This window comes from Hermetia illucens, chromosome 3 (assembly GCF_905115235.1).
Source record: "Hermetia illucens chromosome 3, iHerIll2.2.curated.20191125, whole genome shotgun sequence".
Lineage (NCBI taxonomy): Eukaryota > Metazoa > Arthropoda > Insecta > Diptera > Stratiomyidae > Hermetia > Hermetia illucens.
This window is the reverse complement of record NC_051851.1, coordinates 125,772,769-125,794,634: the sequence shown is the minus strand read 5'-3', so window position 1 is coordinate 125,794,634 and position 21,866 is coordinate 125,772,769. Positions and strand designations below refer to the sequence as shown.

Genomic DNA, 21,866 nt, shown 5'->3' with positions numbered 1-21,866 from the left:
TCACTCTGAAGTTATAATACCGTGGAGGCTGCGAATAGTGGTAGAGTTTTCCGATTTGTGGCTTCTTTCCTTATGTCTCATGCCCGGATGAACGAAAAGTTGGACGGATTATGGGAGTCGTGGCTGCTAAGATTGTAAGGGAGTTCAGGTAGCATTTTTATTAATCAGATAAATTGGAAACCAAAACTAATAACATCATTTTGAAGGCACTTGACACAGCAGAAACATTAGTAGTCAACTTGATTAAAAAGCCTTAGGCATATTAGTGGCGATTTGTTTAGAGGACCACTTTATCTTTCGTATAGGAAAGACGGCTACCATTTCTATGGGAAATCCGGTAATTAAAAAATTGGACTACGACTCGGTTATTGAATGCTTTCTTTACGCCAAGAAGACTGATTGTTGTCTTGCGATAAAGATCTCAAGTTTTAGGAATAGGGATGATCTAATCGATTAGCGAACAGGAAGTGCGGGGTAGTATTACCTCTATTGCAGTACCCATCTAACTTTAATGATTAGCTCGTAAATTTTACTGATTGAATAGAAGGAGACCAGTTTCAAAGTTTTCGACTTTCATTTGAACTTTGGGGAATATGCCTGGTTAAAATATATTATCGATTTGCATTAAACAGTTTGAATTCTGGGAATTCTTATAATTTCACCATATTTATCAAATTTCTTGGATAAGCTCTTTTATAAATCTTGACCTCAACAGAGGAGTTCGAGACTCTAAACCAAAGGCTTTTAAACTTATTTCGTCTAACACCCACTTTGATAATCAATTATTTTTCAATAAACTCCAACTTAGGTCACAAATTAACATTGTATTTTAAGATTTAGACATATGTGTGCATGTAGGTATATATACGTGCTAATGGAGTTGGAGTTGTCCGGATGGCTGAGTGGTTAGAGCATAAGGCTGTCATACGGAAGGTCACGGTTCAAATCTCGCTGGTGGCAGTGGGATTTGTATCGTGATTTGACGTCGGATACCAGTCGACTCAGCTGTGAATGAGTACCTGAGTTAAATCGGGGTAATAATCTCGGGCGAGCGTAATGCTGACCACATTGCCTCCTACAGTGCTCTGTAGTGTACCGTTACGGTCTTGAATGAAGTGCTCTAACACACTTCAAGGCCCTGATCCAATATGGATTGTTGTGCCAACGATTATTATTATTATTAATGGAGTTTGCGGATAATTAATCCAGATAGATATATTAGTACATTAAACCAGCGGTATTCAATATACATGCTATATATACGTACATATCTATACTTTTGTGCATGAAGTAAACCGGAAATGTGAGTACGATCAATTCGATCGATGCATGGATATGTACAGTATTTGGTAATAGCCAGTTTGTTTGTTTAGAATGAGAATAATATCTATGTATGTTCTAGTTTGGGAAAATGTAAAGGAATATGTTGGATTTGTACCTATATATGGATGGAAAAATGTGCGGGGTCGGCTCATAATGATCGGTTGGGCCATTTTGTTCTATCAAAAGTCAGATCTGGATGCCGTCGCAAGGCTTTTAAATCATCATCCAGCGTATTAAGCCACTGTTGTTTCAGCCAGCCTTTCGGCAGCTTACCATTGTCAATATGTTATACTTTCAGAAAGTATAAAGAAAAAATCGATTTTTCCAAAACGTCACACTGTACCTAACCAACATAAGCCAACCTATATTGGAAGCTGCAAATTAAACCGGAAATGTTATTTCTCATGTCATTCTATTAGGTTGTTGCACAGGAAATGCCTGATTTGGTACTAAAATTTGAAATGACTGTAAAGCTTACAAAAATTTATTTAATTAATCAAAATGACTGCCAGTCGATTCAAAACACTTCTCCGAGCGAAATACAAGAACATGTATGCCAGTTTCGTAGAAGTCCTTTTTTCGGGTGTTAATAAACTCGTCGAAGGCAATTTTGATGGCCTCTTCATTTCTAAATTTATTTTTCCGCCAAAAAATTAAGCAAATACTTAAAAAAGTGGTAGTCAGTCGGCAAAAAGGGATCGCTTCTGCTGCGGGAGAGTCAAGCACTGCAAATTTTCATTCAAAGCTGTTTTCCTCCATACGGGTATACGGAACCCATTTCTCGAGCTTTTTCACCTTTCCAAGTTGTTGCAAGTGCCGGGAAACTGTCGAAAAGTGTACGCCCAGTTTCTCTGCAATGTCTTTCACAGACTGACGTACGTCGGATTCGTCAATGTCAATCGATGGTCCTGGATATCCACATAGCTCGCTTTGAATGTTTACGTCGCCTAACCGGAATTTTTCGAACTACCGCAGTGTGGTTCGCTTACCGTACCAGCTCCAAATGCGCTGTAAATGTTTCTGGTTGCCTCTGCTGCTTTATGATCGAGTTTGAACTCATAGAGAAAAAATATACGTTCCATCCTTTTTAAAGTTTTGTGTAAACACAAAACCATATTAAAATCGGTTTACTGTCTGCCTGTCTGTCTGTCTGTCTATCTGTCTGCCCGTTACACGCAGTTTTCTCGGAGACGGTTATAGCGATTCGCACCAAATTTATAATTTAGAAAGGTGGGAACTGTGAACGCTCACACATATAGTGAGTTACAACCTTTCACGTAGAATTTAAAGGGGGGTCCCCATACATGCAAAAGACAGGTGTACATTTTTTTTTCATCAAATATGGTTATGTGGGGTATCAAATTAAAGGTATCGGTTAGTACTTTTCGAAGCTGGCCCTAGTTTTGACATTTGTTGAAAAGTTTCGAAGTGAGGGGGGCCGAAAGTCATCCTTTTCTTTAACGAACCCATTCTCAGAAACGACTCAACCGAAAAATCGGAAAAAAATCAGAGGGCTGCCACTATATGGTGCCTAGGCTCTGAAATACCCTACATACCGATACCTGTTCAAATAAAGTTAATAATAGTAAATTACTATAATTTTTAGTAATTGGAAGGAAAACCCCCTTAACTTCACCCTAGAATCACAAAATTTTGCAGTAGTGTATGTTGTAGCATAGAGCATGTTTTTGCCAAATTTGATGAAAATTGCACTATTACCAACAAAGTTATACTAGGTCAAAACTGTCGCTCAACCTCAAATTCAAGACTATGAATGTCAATATCACTTGAAAGTGGAAATTTTCACATAAGATATGCATATGTTACGGGCTACATGCTAATGGGACAAATGCACACTCAAATCTCTTTATAAAAGAAATCCACAAAACCTTTCGTACCTGAAGCGTCTAGCTTCCGGTTTCCCAACTTGTTTCCTTTTTATTCACTGTTATCATTACGATGGTCAAAATTGAAATGACTCCTTGATTAACCACACACCAATAGCGGCAACTGGTGGTAGTTTGATACAGCAAAATCGCAACTAACTTCACTTGAACATTTTATCGATTATTTCCATAGCTTATGCCTACGTAGTGTCTCTATCGGCTTTTCATAACATGTTTTTATATTTGAAAATGTATAACCGATTATTCGGGCGTTGTCGATAGCGTTCACCAATTTTTGTGGAAAAATACCCTTAAGTTTTCATATAGTATGTTAAGTGTAAGAAATTCTGTACATTGTAGCTAATTTTATCTTGGCCATATAATATCTGGGTATTCGCTACAAAAGTTGTAAAAATGCTTTCTACACACCCCAGACTTTTTTTTGCAATTCTAAGAACAAATAATCAGTTTATATCCTCCATGTACCAATAAAAAGTGATGATATAAACCATAATATAGAATACTATTAAAGAGGACATTCCTTGTATAGAGAATCAACTGAGGAAATTCACTTGTTTTCTATCATGTCAATGATGCTCACGAAATGAGTTTATTTGGAACAATTTATTGGTGCATTTTGCAAATCTCTGTTTATTTACATACAATTTTCAAGTCAAGTTAACGCTTGAACCAATGAAATTAACGCTCGAAGCGCTAAATGAAATTAAGTAGTAGTAAATAAGTGAAATTAAGGCTTTACCAAATGAAACTAAAAAATTAAAGTTGAAAATTAATTTAAAATTTATTTCATCTTATTTGAACTAACTACCCACAAGGGATCAAGTTACTACATATATTATAATTTGTTGCAACACCGGTAATTTCCAATTACAATTACAATAAGGCTTTTTCTAATATTATCTAATCTAATGCTATACAACAATGACAATATTTTGTGGTTCTTTTTATACAGTCTAACTGTGTAAACGGCAATTTTTGAATGAATACCTACACAAAAACTTAAAAGAAAAGCAAGTAATTCGAAAGTTTTTGAAAATTTGTTTATTGGTCATTAGTAGTTGCCTTACCTTGTCGATACGAAGTGTTACAATAAGGAATAGTAGTATAAATGGTAACAGTGTAATTGATTTTAGCTCTGGTCCAGGTATTTTTTAAGCATAAATAATAAATAAAGTGTTAAATACTAGAAATACGATATTTAATTAATGGCAACACACTCCGCGCACTGTTGAAATTAAAAAAGAGTGTGCCTGTGTTGTCGAGAAGGTGTCAGCAAACGCGACAGAAACTGATTTTAATTGATGAATTTGGCTTTAACTCAGGCTCGGTCAAGAAAGAACACTCAAGGTCGAGTAGTACTGTCGATAGTACAAGGCCGCAATGTGACACTCATTGCGCGAGGAAATTATCCATCATAAAATATTAACGAAAGAAACCCGCAATGGCGAAAGGGGAATAGTTGGAGAAGCTTGTTCCATCTTGGCAGGAGGCATTGGTGATTATGAATAACGCGAAAATCCACAAGGACCGTGGAGTCGCTGAAGTTATGCGTACTGTCGTTTTTAAGGTTTTGTGTGAAACAAAACCTTATTAGAATCGAGACGGTGTCTGTCTGTCCGTCTGTCCGTCTGTCTGTCTGTCTGTCTGTCTGTCACACCCGATTTATTCGGAAACGGCTAGACCGATTGTTACGAAAATTGGTGAGAGTATGTAATCTGGTGTTCCCTTTACATGCAGTAAGTGGCGCCATCTTGTGTTGCGTTTAAGGGGGGGCTCCCCATACATGTGAATGGAGGGTGCAAATTTTTTTTTCACAGAATGTAGCCATGTGGGGTATCAAATCAAAAGTCTCAATTAGTACTTTTCGAAACTGGTTCAAAATTTGATATTGAGTGAAACATATGGGAGTGAGGGCTCAAAATATGACTCCCAAAAAGTGTAACAGGTCTCGTTCTCAGAACCTATCCAACCGAAAAATCTGAAAAAAATCACAGTAGTGCATCTCTACGAAATCTAGGCCTCAAAATATATCCGGTTCCGATATCTGCATAAATAAAGTTAATAATAGTATATTTCCATATTTTAGAAATTTACCCGGCACCCCCCTTATGTTCATCCCAGAAATACAAAATTTGGCATGCATGTAATGAAGAACATAATGCATAATTTGGTCAAGTTCGAAGAAAATCCAGCTATTATTAACAAAGTTATAGGAGGTGAAACTTTACAAGTTTTTGTGAATTTCGTGCACTCTACAACCCGCATCATCACATATCAATTCGTCAATACCACAACGAAATGAGTTCTTATGAATTGGGTCGCAGAGAATTATTTTGTTTTAGTTTTTTAGTTATTGCCCGCCAGACATGTGTGTATGTAGGTATATAACATATGCGTGCTAATGAACTTTGCGGGTAGTGCCTAATTGAAATATGATAGATATAAGAAGTAAATCGGAAATATGGGTACGATCAATTTATACACGTGCATATATGTGTACAGTATTCCGAAATAGACAGTTTGTTTGTTTAGGATGAGCGTAATATCTGTGGCTGTATTATGTACGTATGTCTCGTAGTTTGGAAAAATATGAAGGATTATGTTGGATTTGTAGCTATATACGGATAGAAAAATGTGCGTTGAAATTTCTTAGATAAGATGAACACAAAACCTTTATACCCGAAGCGCGAGCTTCCGGTATTCCGACTTGTTTTGTCTTATTTTTGCCTCTATTATCTCAGATACTGAGCCCAATTGAAAAGGCTTTTTTTTCGAAAATAAAGAGGCACGTACGTAGAGGCGTGGCAGATGATTTACAAGAACACAAACTCCAGGACCTAACTCAGTTGGGAATCAGAAATGTATCGCCGTCAGATTACTCCAATTTTTATATGGATATGATGATGCAATTACCGAGTCCGGCAGCCAGGAAACGAGCTGCACTAAATAAAAATAATCATTTATTATTATATTGGCTCAGGGCCTTGAAGTGTGTTAGAGCACTTATTTCAAGACCGTAAACGTACAGCACACTGTAGGAGGCAATGCGGTCAGGATTGCGCTCGCCGGAGATTATTACCCCGATTCAACTCAGGTACTCATTCACATCTTTTTCGACTGGTATCCGACATCCAGTCACGATAACAAATCCCTCTGCCAACAGTGAGATTTGAACCGCGACCTTCCGCTACGACAGCTCAGCGCTCTAACCACTTGAGCCATCCAGACACACACATCCGGAGCTGCACTAAAAACTTTTAAAAATATGATGGAATAAATTTTTGAGCTTGAGGAAATATTGTTGTTATTATTTACAAGAACGTCAATCTCATTTTTGTCATCGTTAATTAGTATTTTACTCGTGTTACTTTCATTTGGCAGGTAATGAATTTCACTCAACAGATAGATAACTTGTCTTGAAAAATAATTAATTTTTGTAGAAAGATCGTTATTTCCACTTCTTAAAACGTTAGTGTCATTTGTTGAAGCGTTAATTTCATTTGAAAGAGCGTTAATTTAACTTGCAAATGGTATATCTCGCTCCTGCTGCAAACGTTCAATGGAACTATTCGATGAAGTAGGGCTTACGGTCGTGGTTCCAAAAGCCTGCGGTGGAGCAATATTAAACACCCGCTTCGCAACCCTGTTTGAGACGCGTGATGCTTGTGCCAACCGAACGCGCTAGTAACATACGAATAATCGAATATAAATAATAATTGGCAACCTATAAATATAGATTTCTCTATCATGATTTTTTAATTTCCTCCCAAATCTTTTTCTTCAGCCTTTGTTGTGTTCATAAGCGGGGTCGGCTCGTCTTGATCGGTAGTGTCATTTCAGCTCAGTTCAGCTAAACACCTGATCCGGATCCAGTTGCGATGCTTTCAAATCACCATCCAGCGTATCAGGCCAATGTTGCTTCAGCTGGCCTTTTGGTCTTTTATCATCGTCTTCGATGTTTAGACCAATCTTGGCAAGTGGAATCGCGTTGGCTCGAATTACGTGACCATACGATAGAAGTTCTTTCTCGCAATTTTCCCAGATAGCGATTGCGGATATCCTCTTTTTGGATGTGATCATGACATGTTACGACACTGTTCCAACATAACACCTTCGTCTCCTTTACCGCAAGACGCCGCTCATTGTCTTTTATTGCTGGCCAATACTCAGAACCATAGAGAGCGATAGAATGGGCGACATTGTGGTAAATTTTCGATTTGAGACGTTCGTTGACACGTCGATCAGAAAGAACACCATTTGTGGAACGCCACTTCATCCAGGATGCGTTAATGCGTTAAGCAATTTCATAACGCGGCTGATAGCGTTCACCCAAGGTATTTAAATCGCTCAGATCTGGGCAGATCACTGCCGCTGACAGTGATTGTGCCTGTTTCATGGGGATCGGTCGTCAAAAATTCAGTTTTGTTTAAATTCAATCTGAGACCGTGTTGCATTAGGCGATCATTCCATTTTTGAACAAGTTGCTCGAGATCATTTTTGCTATCAGATGCTTGGAAAATATCATCTGCATAAAGCAGTGTATAGTGCGCTGGACGTTAGTCTCGTGTGACGGTGTCCATAACAAGAACAAAGAGGAGTGGCGAGAGGGCGCTTCCTTGGTGAACAACAACAAAGACACGAAGCGGTTTTGATACGCCCACCATACTTCGAACTTTACTTTTCGGATCGTGATAGAGCAATTGAACCCAGCGCACGAGTTCCTCTGGCACTAAGTCTTGTCGATGAGTTCGTGAGGCACACGGTTAAACGCTTTCTCTAGATTCAGAAATTCAATGTAAAGAGGACGATGCTTCTCAAGGTGTTTCTTCATGAGTAACTACGCAGCGTGTATTGCGTCAGTAGTTCGGCAGTTTTTGAAAAATCCGGCTTAATTCATGGTTATTTCAACGATTTCGCGAATACGGTTAACAAGAATGCGTTCAAAAAAATTTTCATTGTATGGGAAAGTAACTGGATCGGACGGTATTTTGAACATTCTGCTGGACTACCTTCCTTTTTCCATATTGGAACTGTGGTACTTTCTTCCCGGTCAGATGGTGTTCCCTGTGTATTGTAGTCCTGTAATCTACCGTCACGGTTTAACACGATCCAAGGTCTAAATCCAATTGGATTGTCGTGCCACAAATTGTTATTATTATTTGTTTTAATAGACAATTGCATTCTGTCTACGAAAACAAATAATGTCCTTCAAACTTTGATGCTTTTTTTCATTACCTTAAGATTCAAAATCGAGAATAAAAAAAGCGTCTGTAATTGTGGTCAAAATTGACTCCACAGCGTCCAGTGGAGCATCTTCTGATGATCATCCTCTAAAATTGCGGCTACTGCTAATCTCTCCTAAAAGTTAGTTAATTGTTAGACAGTTGTCTAGAACGTGCGAATTAAAGAACTGAGAACTTTGCTGGGAGCGACAGTAACCGCGATGTGTTGTAGCTCTGTTACCATAAAAAAACATTAGAATTGCTCGCTAGTGAGCACGCCGGCAAAATGAATTCCACCATTGCATTAGCGATTGGCGCAGAACTATTGACCATATACCGCTTCATGGCCATTTGCCATTTCAGGAAAAAGCTGGTGGTCGTAAATAGTCCAATTTCCCTGTGAGGTACATAAACGGTAAGCTTCCATCAGCAAGAGTGACAATGAGCTATTGAAGATGTGAAGGGATTTTGAATCGGATCCGGTAAAGTTCCACGTCTTGTGAACTCAACTACAACATGGGGAGCAAACTGACTAAGATATGGTAGTTTTAATTAAGGACAATAGAGAATTAATACGCCAGGCAATTAGAACCACCATATCCAGGGCCATGTGCCTCACATCAAGACCACGTTTTCTCCCATTTAATGCGGAATATTCGTAAATTTCCCATGATTAAGGCCATCATTTTTAGATGTCATTTGAAAGCTAACATTATTAGACAACTTTACAGGTTTTGTAACTTTAAAGTACCGCTATAATTCAATTTCAATATGCATTGAAATTTAGTAGAAAAATAGATTTTGAAATTCCTTTAAAATTCGAAGTGACATCCACTTTGCAACTGAAGACATATCCACTCATAAGAAATTTTATGTAGTTTTTATTATTTTCTCTATTTTATTTCCATTTCACTCACGCTCTGAATGAAAAGCCCGAAGTATTGAGATAGACACAAATTTCGGATTAAACTAGTAAGAAAAATAATCCCGTGAAACAGCTTACAGGACGGGTAAGATCAAGACATATGTACACACATATATATGTCCCAACAAGAGTGAATCATCTTTTAGATTTAAGTGCAGATTCTATGAGGCAGCAACTAAGCTGATAACTAACACCCCTTTTCACATTGCCCATACGACTCTTCCTAAATTCCAGTAGGGTAAGTAGAGGAAAAACACACATACACAAAATTGGTATACATAAATTTTCTCGCACTATCTCGACTGATGCATAAGGAAAACTATAACTCCTGGATCTAAAAATTACGCAATAAAACCCAAAGACGACGTCTTCTGAAACTTGAAAAGCACTCAACGGTTCATTTCATGCGCTTTAAAGAGGATTTATTTTTGAAAATGGCTCCGGCCAGTGTGGTGATAGAACTGGCAAGCAAGCATGAAGAAAATACTAGGAAGAACTTAAAAACAACTCCCGCATCGAAAAGAAAACGATTTCAGAAACAAGACCTTAGAAGACAGTAAGGATACCGAAAAGAAGATGCCCCGAATACAACGACGATAAGATGGCATTAAATTAGCAAAATCATCATCATCATCATCAACGGCGCAACAACCGGTATCCGGTCTAGGCCTGCCTTAATAAGGAACTCCAGACATCCCGGTTTTGCGCCGAGGTCCACCAATTCGATATCCCTAAAAGCTGTCTGGCGTCCTGGCCCACGCCATCGCTCCATCTTAGGCAGGGTCTGCCTCGTCTTCTTTTCCTACCATAGATATTGCCCTTATAGACTTTCCGGGTGGGATCATCTTCATCCATACGGATTAAGTGACCCGCCCACCGTAACCTATTGAGCCGGATTTTATCCACAACCGTACGGTCATGGTATCGCTCATAGATTTCGTCATTGTGTAGGCTACGGAATCGTCCATCCTCATGTAGGGGGCCAAAAATTCTTCGGAGGATTCTTCTCTCGAACGCGGCCAAGAGTTCGCAATTTTTCTTGCTAAGAACCCAAGTTTCCGAGGAATACATGAGGACTGGCAAGATCATAGTCTTATACAGTAAGAGCTTTGACCCTATGGTGAGACGTTTCGAGCGGAACAGTCTTTGTAAGCTGAAGTAGGCTCTGTTGGCTGACAACAACCGTGCGCGGATTTCCTCATCGTAGTTGTTATCGGTTGTGATTTTCGACCCTAGATAGGAGAAATTGTCAACGGTCTCAAAGTTGTATTCCCCTATCCTTATTCTTGTTCGTGCTTGTGTTTGACCAGTGCGGTTTGATGTTGTTGGTTGATTCGTCTTCGGTGCTGACGCTGCCACCATATATTTTGTCTTGCCTTCATTGATGTGCAGCCCAAGATCTCGCGCCGCCTGCTCGATCTGGATGAAGGCAGTTTGAACGTCTCGGGTGGTTCTTCCCATGATGTCGATATCGTCAGCATAGGCCAGTAGTTGGGTGGACTTGAAGAGGATCGTACCTCTTGCATTCACCTCAGCATCACGGATCACCTTCTCGAGGGCCAGGTTAAAGAGGACGCATGATAGCGCATCCCCTTGTCGTAGACCGTTGTTGATGTCGAATGGTCTTGAGAGTGATCCTGCTGCTTTTATCTGGCCTCGCACATTGGTCAGGGTCAGCCTAGTCAGTCTTATTAATTTCGTCGGGATACCGAATTCTCTCATGGCCGTGTAGAGTTTTACCCTGGCTATGCTATCATAGGCGGCTTTAAAGTCGATGAACAGATGGTGCAACTGTTGTCCATATTCCAACAGTTTTTCCATCGCCTGCCGCAGAGAGAAAATCTGATCTGTTGCTGATTTGCCTGGAGTGAAGCCTCTTTGGTATGGGCCAATGATGTTCTGGGCGTATGGGGCTATCCGGCCTAGCAAGATAGTGGAGAATATCTTATAGATGGTACTCAGCAACGTGATACCTCTATAATTGCTGCACTGTGTGATATCTCCCTTTTTATGTATGAGACAGATTATGCCTCGCTGCCAATCGTCAGGCATTGATTCGCTGTCCCATACCTTGAGCACAAGTTGATGAACCACTTGGTGTAACTGGTCGCCTCCATATTTAACCAATTCGGCTGTAATTCCATCGGCTCCTGGCGACTTATGATTTTTTAGCCGATGAATTGCACGGACTGTTTCTCCTAAACTTGGTGGTGGCAGTATTTGTCCGTCGTCTTCAGTTGGCGGGACCTCCAACTCGCCGATGTTCTGGTTGTTCAGTAGCTCATCAAAGTACTCAACCCATCGCTCTAATATGCCCATTCTGTCGGAAATCAGATTTCCCTCTTTGTCTCGGCAGGATGAGCATCGAGGTGTATAAGGCTTCATCCTGCTGACTTGTTGGTAAAACTTCCGCGCCTGGTGCGGTTGCTCCCTGTACTTTTCTAGTTCACAGACTTGTTGGTTCTCCCAGGCTTCCTTTTTCCGTCTGTGAAGTCGCTTCTCCGCTCGACGGAGTTCGTGATAAGTCTCTGCGCGTGCCCGCGTTCTTTGAGAATGCAACATTACTCGGTATGCGGCATTCTTCCGTTCCGTTGCTAGCTTACATTCATCGTCAAACCAGCCGTTCCGACTCCTTTTGCGGCTGGGGCCAAGTATATTTGTGGCCGTATCCATGATAACGTTCTTCAGATGGTTGTGAAAATCATTAGTTGATGCTTCATCTCCAGGTCCTCTATTGACTGCGGTTATTGCGGCATCCATTTCCCTCTTATAGGTGTCGCGGAGGGTTGTGTTGTGGATGGCTTCAGTGTTCACTCTCACCTGATTGTCAGAGGGGATTCTAGGTGGTATTGTTATTCGAGCTCGGAGCACCATGCCAACGAGATAGTGATCCGAGTCTATATTGGCCCCCCTATATGTTCTGACATTCATCAAGGCTGAGAGGTGGCGGCGTTCGATCAACACGTGGTCAATTTGGTTGAAAGTGGTCCCGTCTGGAGAGGCCCACGTATGTTTGTGGACCGCTTTCCGCGCAAACCAGGTACTTCCAACAACCATTTCGTGTGACCCTGCTAATTGAATAGTCCGCAGTCCGTTATCATTTGTTTTTTCGTGTAAGCTATGGGAGCCAACGTATCGCCTGAATACGGGCTCCTTCCCTACTTGGCTGTTGAAATCCCCAAGTATGATTTTGATATCATATCTGGGACAGGCTTCGAGGGCTCTTTCTACTGCCTCGTAGAAGGTATCCTTCTCCGACTCTGCAGTCTCCTCTGTAGGGGCGTGAACGTTTATGAGGCTTATATTTCTAAACTTGCCTCGCAAGCGCAGAGTGCATAGCCGTTCGCTTATACTTTCAAAGCCGATAACAGCAGGTTTCATTTTTTGGCTGACTAAGAAACCTACTCCGAGCACATGGTTTACTGGATGGCCGCTATAATATATGGTGTAATGGCTCTTCTCCAGGAAACCGGTCCCTGTCCATCGCATCTCTTGCAACGCTGTTACATCAGCCCTATATTGGGACAGGGTATCGGCTAGCTGCTTATCAGCTTCATCTCTGTACAGGGAGCGCACGTTCCATGAGAAAATGCGCAAATCGTTGTTCCTTTGTCGTTGCCGGGTCCGTCGTTTTAATATCCGTCCTATCCGAGGCTCCTGTTGTGGCTTCGTAACGGTTGTTTTCCGTGTAGGGTTGTCAGCCCTACCCAACCCCCAACCTGGAGGACCAGTTGGTACAATTTGTCCCGTTTTTAGGCGCGGGAGACTCGCCTTCATCCTTCTCCGTCTGCAGCTTTTCGTTAAGAAAGAGCTCCCAGCGGTCACCACGTGGAGGTGGAGATAGGGTTTGGTAGTAGAGCTGTTGGTGTTGGTTCAGCAGGCATTTCCCAGGTTTTATGCTCCATCGTGGGTACCAATCCACGTTTCGCCCCGGGACCTATACTACCCTTTGACCACCAAATTAGCAAAATAGGTTTGGAAAAACCACAATCAATAGACAAATTCTAATGGAAAACTAGTTTGAAATATATCAAAGCATAATCACTCAAATTCGTTGATGAAAACCAAAATTCATTAAATCAGCAATTAATAGTAAATAACAATCCAGAAAATATATAATGCGCATACATATGTACTTTCGACCTTCCGCACTCCCCACCTTTCCAACAAATGTCAAAACTGAGACCGGCTCCGAAAAGTACTAACCGTAATCTTCTATTTGATACCCCACACGACCACATTTTATGAAAAAAATGTACACTCCACTTTGTATGTATGGGGGGGGGGGGATTTGCACGGGCTCTCACAGTTCCCACCTTTTCACCAAATTTGGTTTTAATCGCTATAACCATTTCCGAGGTAAATGTAACAAGTGCCATGGCCGTTGTTATATTCAGTGCCTAATTTTATAAATTGTTAATATCAATTTTAAATATAAGATGGATGAAGACAGCCAACGCAAAGGAGAAATGTCTACCTTGTTGTCGAAGCGTATCGCGACAGCAGACAGGCAATCTACGAGTGAATGCGTTAACGAGGAGTTGTTTCAAAACGTAAACGATCTTTTTAGGCGCATCAGTTGAATATTGAGATCGCGACAGGAAAGTGAACCCGAAATTGGAGCATACACCAATTGTAAGTACAACAGATATTTCAGCGCCAAACGGCGTTAATGCTGCAATCGGTGACGAGAAAGATGCATTTTCAAAGCTGGGGGTGATGATCATGAACCTGACACAACCTGACGCAATTTGCGCGGAGTCCTACAAACTCCAATAAAAAGTCAGGTGCGTGCTATACGATCTATGTATTTTGAAGTATGAAATGAACTACACTGCCCCAAGAAAACGAAAGCAACAGTAGATGTAGCTGCAAAAACAGCCTCAAAGCCAAGAACCCGGTAGGAACCCAGACTAGAGGTGATAACACAGCAGTTGATCGCCTGCAAAATGAGAAAGAAACACCAAAACCCGCAAACGGCATAGGGATACCAATAGAGAATCCCCAGAGCGAAGTCCAAAGCATAAGAAGAGGAAAAACAACCGGCGCAATCAACTGTGCTACCTAGTGAAGGTGTACTGAACCATCTAAAGAAACACCTCAGTGAATCTCCTTGGGCTAAAGTAGAGAAAAAGGAAGACCGCAAAGAGATCATGGCCAGATGCACTGATTATAAAAACAACAAGCGAGCTGACATATGTGGAAATGTTGCGGAAGGTTAATGTAGACAATTCCCTCCTGGACTTGGGTGAACACGTGAACAGGATAAGACGCACGCAGTAAGGCGATTTACTCCTTGAAGAGGCAAAGGTGCCCCAGGACTCAATGCTGATTGAGAGCAAGTACCTAGATGAGATCGCTACAACAACGGAGATCTCCGAGGCCTTAAAGACTCAACTTAGGCTAGATTCGATCCCTCTCCTCGAAGAAGTTAAAAAATCGATTGCTGTTGGTAAAATTCGCGTTGGCTGGGTCAGCTGTCAACTGCGAGAATAGATATCGCCAAAGAAGTGTCTCAAATGGCTAGAATTTGGACACATTTCGAGAAACTGTACAAGCAAGTACCTACCCCACGATAGGTGCAAGTTGTGCCGGAGATGCGGAGAGGAAGGGCATATTGCCAAAGAGCACAATGCGAATCCTAAATGCAATTTCAGCTTTCGTATATGAAATTCCTACTGCTGAATGAAAACCATTGTCAGGCAATCGAGAACTTGCTCTCTAAAAGCGTACACGCATTCATATGTGAATACTACAAAGATCTCCACAGTTACCTTTTCAGAACAAACAGAATCGGACCTGTGGAAACCGGCCAATCGAAGACAAAAACAATAGTCTAGAAGACGGATGTCGTTCTGGCAAATATTGGCGGCGTCATTACTTTTTGGAAGCGGGATATGGGATTGATGATAGACCCTACGCTTATTAGCGATACATTATTAAAAGATCTCCAATGGAAGCCAAGCGAGAAATATACGCACAGCGACCATGAGACTATTGTTTTTCAGATGAAGCGTAGGGTAGGAGCGAAACGTACGACGAAAACTACAGTAGCGGGTTGGACATCCAAGAAATTTGATTGCAAATGTTCGAGGAAGCATTTCTGCAGGAAGCGATCCCGATGGGAAACGCAGAAGAAAAGGTGACGCAGTAAACAAAAAACATGTGACGCTTTCATGCTGCGCCGCACTGCGCTCAAGAAATGAATGCCTAACTTCTGGTGGAATGCTAAACGATGAACTTCGCAAAGTTCGCCTTAAAGCCAGGAAACACTGTCGATGTATCAGAAACCGGCCTGAGTCAGAAAGTTGCACAACCCATATAAGAAATCGAGGAAAAAACTGCAAGCAACCATCTCTAGAAGTAAAGCTAAATACTTCAAGAAATTATGCAAAGAAGTGGACTCCAACCCATGGGCCTACAAGACACCGATCAAGGATAAACGCTCGCTACCAATCACCAACTCTGATTTGTTGCGGGATATAGTAGATATAGATTAGTACCCTCTTTCCGAAAGTTTGAAATGAATCGAACCTACCTACCTACCTACTATTCAGATAGATCCCGATGAAACCCCCGAGGTCACCACTGAAGAAGTCCTGGAAGCTGCAAAGAATGTTGTCGAAAATAAAGCTCTGGTAGTAGCCGTTAAAACAATTCCAAGGCGGTTTGCTGAAACATTTACGACGTGCCTCAAAGCAGGGATTTTCCTGAAAAAGTGGCGGAAGCAGAAGCTTGTCCTAATCACGAAGGCAAATAAATCTTTGGGTAATCCTTCAGCTTATTGACCGACACCCAATTTTTCGAACGGATCATCTACAATAGGCTTGTATCTATCACCGTGATCAGCGTGACCTCTCATATAGGCAGTTGGGATTCCGAAAGATAAGATCTACTGTCAATGCCCTTAGTGCGGTGGCGAAAATTCCTGCGGGAGCGCGTAGCTATTGAATTCCTCCAGGAGAGGCTATTGTTTTACGATTCGCACGATGGGTCTAAGACGCACAGAACAACTTGCGAGGTTCCACAAGGATCAGTCCTCGATCCTCTCCTATGGATAATAATGTATGAGGAATTTTAAAGTTGCAACCACCCAAAGGAACGACAATTAGTGACTTCGCAGACGACATCGAAGTGACTGTCGTGACAAAAGTTGTTGCGGAGATCGAGGCCCTCATAAGCGAGGTAATTTTTGAAATAGGATTTTGGCTAGAAGACGCTGCACTGAATTTAGGTTTTAGCAATTTAGGCTTCCGGGGTTGCTACATTGTCGGCAAGAATGTTACTGAATGTAGGTGGCCCTAGGCAAAGGCGTCGCCTCTTTACCTCTAGATTTGTCAGCTCCATCCAACGGAGGCGGAAATTGACGCGGGGCGCGTATATCTGCCTTTTTCTCACAAAATCAACCTTTTGAAAAAAATGAAAAAAATCAAAATTTGCACCAATCACGTTCCCTTAAAAGCGTGTTATTCGAAACCACGCTTTCAAAGTGTCGGGGAAGTACTTACAGCACAACTTAACCGAATTAATTTTTGTTTGGAATTGATGAAGTCTTGAGTTCTTGGGCCAAATTAGTTGAAATTTGAACCCTTTACACAAATACCTATATGCGGAACCTCAGAACCGTTAAATGTTCAAATAACAAACATTTTTTTAAACAAATTACCAGGAACAAGTAAGAAGATTTTGAATTAACCATTTTGTTATTTTTAAAAATATTTGAATATTTGAGGTTTCGCATATTTCGACAAGTCTACAGAATAAAATGATTTCTTTTTAATTCGCACCACTACTCTTCTCGGAGTGAGACCATTTTTTTCACGGTCATTCGTCATCAAAAGCATACACTGTATATTTAAGCTCCAATTAACCTTAAAATTTCGACACTGTACTACTACTTTAAGGGTGGAAACCACATCAGGAAGTTTTCCGAATGAATTTTGTTTTACATAGATCGAGCTTTTTTTGAATACGCTGCAAAAATTTGAAAGTGAAATACGCATTATTTTATGAGCGTAGACCCAGGCGACAGGCTACAGGCTCAAGTTCAAGCCCTCCAAAAATTGCCGTTTTTTTTCCTTATGTAATTTTATAGCACTATGTAAATAGCGTATTTATAAATATTTGGCATCAGTTCCTAGTACACGTGCATTTGAATTTGTTCTAACTGTATTTTGTTTATAATTATGAGTAGAAAATGCTTTCATATCCGAAAGAAGACTTTTCAAACAATTTACACCTTTTTTTCAAACGCGTTTTCTCAAAATGACTTTTTAGACATTTATGGAAATCATGACTCAAAAAGTAATGAACCGATCAGTATGAAATTTTGAAGTGTGACTCTTTACAAAATTTTAAGTATTATGAACTATTATGAACATTTGGGATGATATTATATTTTCAAGGGTGTTTTTTTGGCTTAATTTGTGGAAAAATGGTGAAAATTTCGATTATTTTCACTTACATTCAGGTTTATATTCTTAGAAAATAAGTTAGCAATAAGAAAATGAAACCTTTTTTGCTTCAGATAAAGACTAGTGTCACCACACGTCACGCAGTTGGAGAGCCCTGTTAATATTCAGCGGGCTAAAGATGCGTATTTTTGTTAATTTTAACTTAAATCATTTTCCCCTAGGAAGAATTGCAAATATTGGATAATTCACGACTGTATCTAATTTGATGGAAATGTCCAAATATTGAACTTGATTGTATTGCTAAAACCAATTCCGCCAATTGAATGGAACACTTGCAGAAGTATCAAATGCAGACATTTCATCTGCAATACAATTGTGTCAAAAATTGTATTGAGGCCCAGCACTCGCATTCAGAATTATACATGAACCATAGCGTCACCACTTAAGAAAATATATTAATTATTAGATACCTGACGGCTAAGTTAGTGGCTCAACACACTGACGATGCACGTCGGAAAACTATGCAACGAAGTTTAGTGTAAGTTATAAAAAACACAACTCGTGCGCCAAATAGTCCCCATAAGGTAAAAATCAATAAAAAGCAGAGTTTTCCTCTAAATATGTTTTTTGGATGTTCGGACTGACACAATTTAATAAATCAATTCAAACCAATTTTTCTTTTTAAAAATGTATGGCATAATTAACGACAGCTCATACTTAAGGTCAGACTTGTTTTCAACAAACACACAGCAAAGATCCCACACTGCAACATCTGCCTTTACTGTCTCTAACCACAACATTTTAATTTTAAAGACTCATGTAAAATAATAAGACCAGTCCGCTTATACTTTTTTTTTTAATAGTTTTAAAATTAGATTCTTTTTACGCATTACACAATAACACGCTAAGTAACTTTCTACTTGAAGAAACTTCTGTATGGAAGAGTTGATAGTTTCTGGAAGGAAAGCGTCGTCTAAATTCTTGTTTTTTCAATAAATTCAACACTAACTTGGAGTTTCTAAAATGTGTTGAAATTTAAAAAAAAAAATTTTAAACTCCTTCCATTCCTTAACTGATTCAAAATTACGTTCTAAATTGTAAACTGAATTATCCCTTTATTAACACCAGAAGGTGCCATAAGCATATGTAAGACATGTGAATTATATTTTACAAAACACACAGAACAACCAAAAAACTTGGAACTTTCGGGCGGCTTGACCACGAAAAGCAGGTAGCTAAAAACCATTGAACGGCTCTGTGTCTAGGCTGTTCGCTGAAGTCATAAAGAATTACGTCCTCACGAGTTACACAAGGTTTAGAATGAACCAGTTAGTAATACGAAACCGTGAACTTTAATGTAACAGTCTTGATTGAACACTAGAAGATTTGAGTTTTAAAAATATTTCAACGAGTGAAAGACAACTAAAGCACTGGGTATTTGGCAGCTGATATTATCAAAAATGCTGGAGAATACCCTACATAGGAGTGTGAATTTTATAATACTAACCCTGGGCAAATAAAAAATAATAAAAAAAATAGATTTAGATTCCGCTTTTTCTGCACAAAACTTACCACATAATTGCCACGAAAACTGCTCATAAACGAGTATCCTTAGCTTCTGAAAGTTTAACAGTTTCAGGATTTACAACACAGCGTATCAAACTCACAAGTTATGCCGCAAAATTCAAAGAGATTATTCAAAATATATCGCACAGAACACAAATGACACTTTTCATGACGAAGCCGTAACCTTCTTTGAAAAACGAAACTATTCAGAGACACTAGTAAATTTAGAAAACATCTTGCACTGACCACTAACCATCATTCAATTCTTCCTTCATTAAATCATTTGGGCTTAGTCACAAAACACGTCACCCTTTTTATCATATCATGAGCGCTAATTTGTTATCCCTGGATGCATTTAATTTCATATCAGCCCATATGCCTTTTTATACTGAAACTAGCTCCTACCCTAAACAAAAAATCTTATGCCCACTTGCGACACCGTCAACAAACCTCACTGTCGTTAATCTAATAACATTCTCGTACTAGAATTAAAACAGACCACTGAGGACCTTAGGTAAAGAATCCTTTAAAGCTCCTTCGCCAGCAATGCTTTCCGCGCAAACTTCCACAACATGCCGTATCTAGGCAGTGACTGAAATTTCATTTGCCGGTACCAGCAAATAGTTCCGCATCTGAATGCCGACAAGCATGGATGTCAGTGCTTTGTGGTAGTTTGGGGAAAGTCTTCCATGGAGAAACATTGCTAGCTGACAATATTTTTCTGAGAATTCAACGTAAAGCTTTTGCCACTGGAACTTGATTCAGGGGTGCGAGCCCATGCAACAATTATTTTCCAAAAATATGGAGAATAATCCGCCCTCCAGATAAAATTTCCCAAACAAATCGGGTACAATGTGGAAATGTTGAGACAATGCTGCAATAGGAGCAGCAAATTGACGGTAGCAGATGATCCACATAATCAGGAGGATTATTTGGGGAAATGTATTTTATTGTGCAATTTCATATCAGCTTGTCTGCCGGCATATGATAAAAGAATATTTGGTGTAGGCAACGTCGGTATCGCATTAGAGATATAAATATTTTTCTGAATCAGTTTCTGCAGCCAACGTGTCTATTTTAATATAGTAAGTACATTTCAATAAGTGTACCAATTCTATAAAAGTTCTGCTGAAGTTCAGTTAGTAATAGATATGAGACAGTACGTTTCACAGGGGGAGAATTTAATATGCTTAAAATACGTACATATATGGTATTATATATAAATATATATATTATATATATATATATATATCAAAAAGCCCACGGACCCTCTTCCCGCCCAACCGGACCGAGGGGCGACCAACCTAAGGATGGGCTGAAGGCAACATCCAAAGGCCCGCATCACAGCGATGATGCGTTTTAACGCAAAGTGTGTGCGACCATGCGAAAATGTATTACTACATCCCGATTGTCGCAAACACTTCAGCCAATGACGCGGAGGTCCTACACTACAAAGACATGGATCTTATATTGAAGACAGTGCGGATCAAGACTGAAACCCATTAGGTCAGATTGTTACCGGACAGGACTCTTCGGACTATAGCACAGGTTGCAAGGATAACTGCTTTTTGCATCTCCATGTATAGTCCAGCCCCAAGATCGAGCGTTTTCAGCGCTTTATGTAAGTTCTGCGGGACTAATCCCGTCGCTGAAATTATTACTGAGACTACTTGGATCTTTTGTAGTCTCCAAGTCTGCTTCATATCGTCTGCCAAGGGGCCGTAGTTCCGGATTTTTTCGTGCTGTTTTTAACAGTGTTCCGGTCCAACGGTACGGCTACATCGATTATAAAGCACGCTCGTTCTTCCTTCAGAAGCATAACTAGATCGGGTCTGTTATGATTAACACTGTGGTCGGTGGCGATAGTGTGATCCCACAGTAGTTTGACCCGATCATTTTCCAAGATTCTCTGCGGAGTATACTTATAGTAAGGATGGTAGGTTGCCACTAAGTTATACTTCAACGCAAGGTTTTGATGGAGAATCTTGCAGACGGAGTTATGACGATTGGTGTACTCGGTACCGCTCAACATCCTGCACGCAGATGTTATGTGTTGGATGGTCTCCTCTTCACAGTTGCATAACCTACAACTGGAGTTGGTGATTGAGGAGTCGTGAAGAATGTACCGTTTATAATTTTTTGTTGGGAGCGAAGCATCCTGGATTGAAGTTAGGAATGCTTCGGTCTCATAGAAAAGTACACCATTTGTCAACCATTTGTTGGAGGCTTCGATGTCAATGCCTGACAACAACAAATTTTTTATATGACCTCCGTGAATGGGTTTTTCTTTCCACATGTCGATCTTCTGTTGGACTGAAGTAACATTCGACATGGGATCCCATTCTCTGCTTCTCAAGTTCAAAGGAGATAATTTATTATCTGCCATGACGGTAGCCTGATGTATTTGGCTAGAGGATTGTTTCTTACAGAAAAACTCACGAAGAGAATGCACTTGATTGTAGTGCATCGTTTTTAAATCAAGTACCCCCCTTCCTCCCTGATGACGTGG

At 40.2% G+C, this 21,866-nt stretch overlaps 1 protein-coding gene across 5 annotated transcripts in view; it reads right to left on the bottom strand.

Annotated features, from left to right (window-relative positions):
* LOC119652274 (trissin receptor) overlaps positions 1 to 19,930 on the bottom strand; it is a 463,147-nt gene extending 443,217 nt beyond the window's left edge. For all 5 annotated transcript variants that reach the window (XM_038056265.1, XM_038056267.1, XM_038056263.1 and 2 more), the window contains exon 1: positions 19,364 to 19,930. The gene's annotated coding sequence lies outside the window, so the exon portion shown is untranslated. The remainder of the gene's footprint in view (positions 1 to 19,363) is intronic.
* Between the last annotated feature and the right edge of the window lie 1,936 nt (positions 19,931 to 21,866).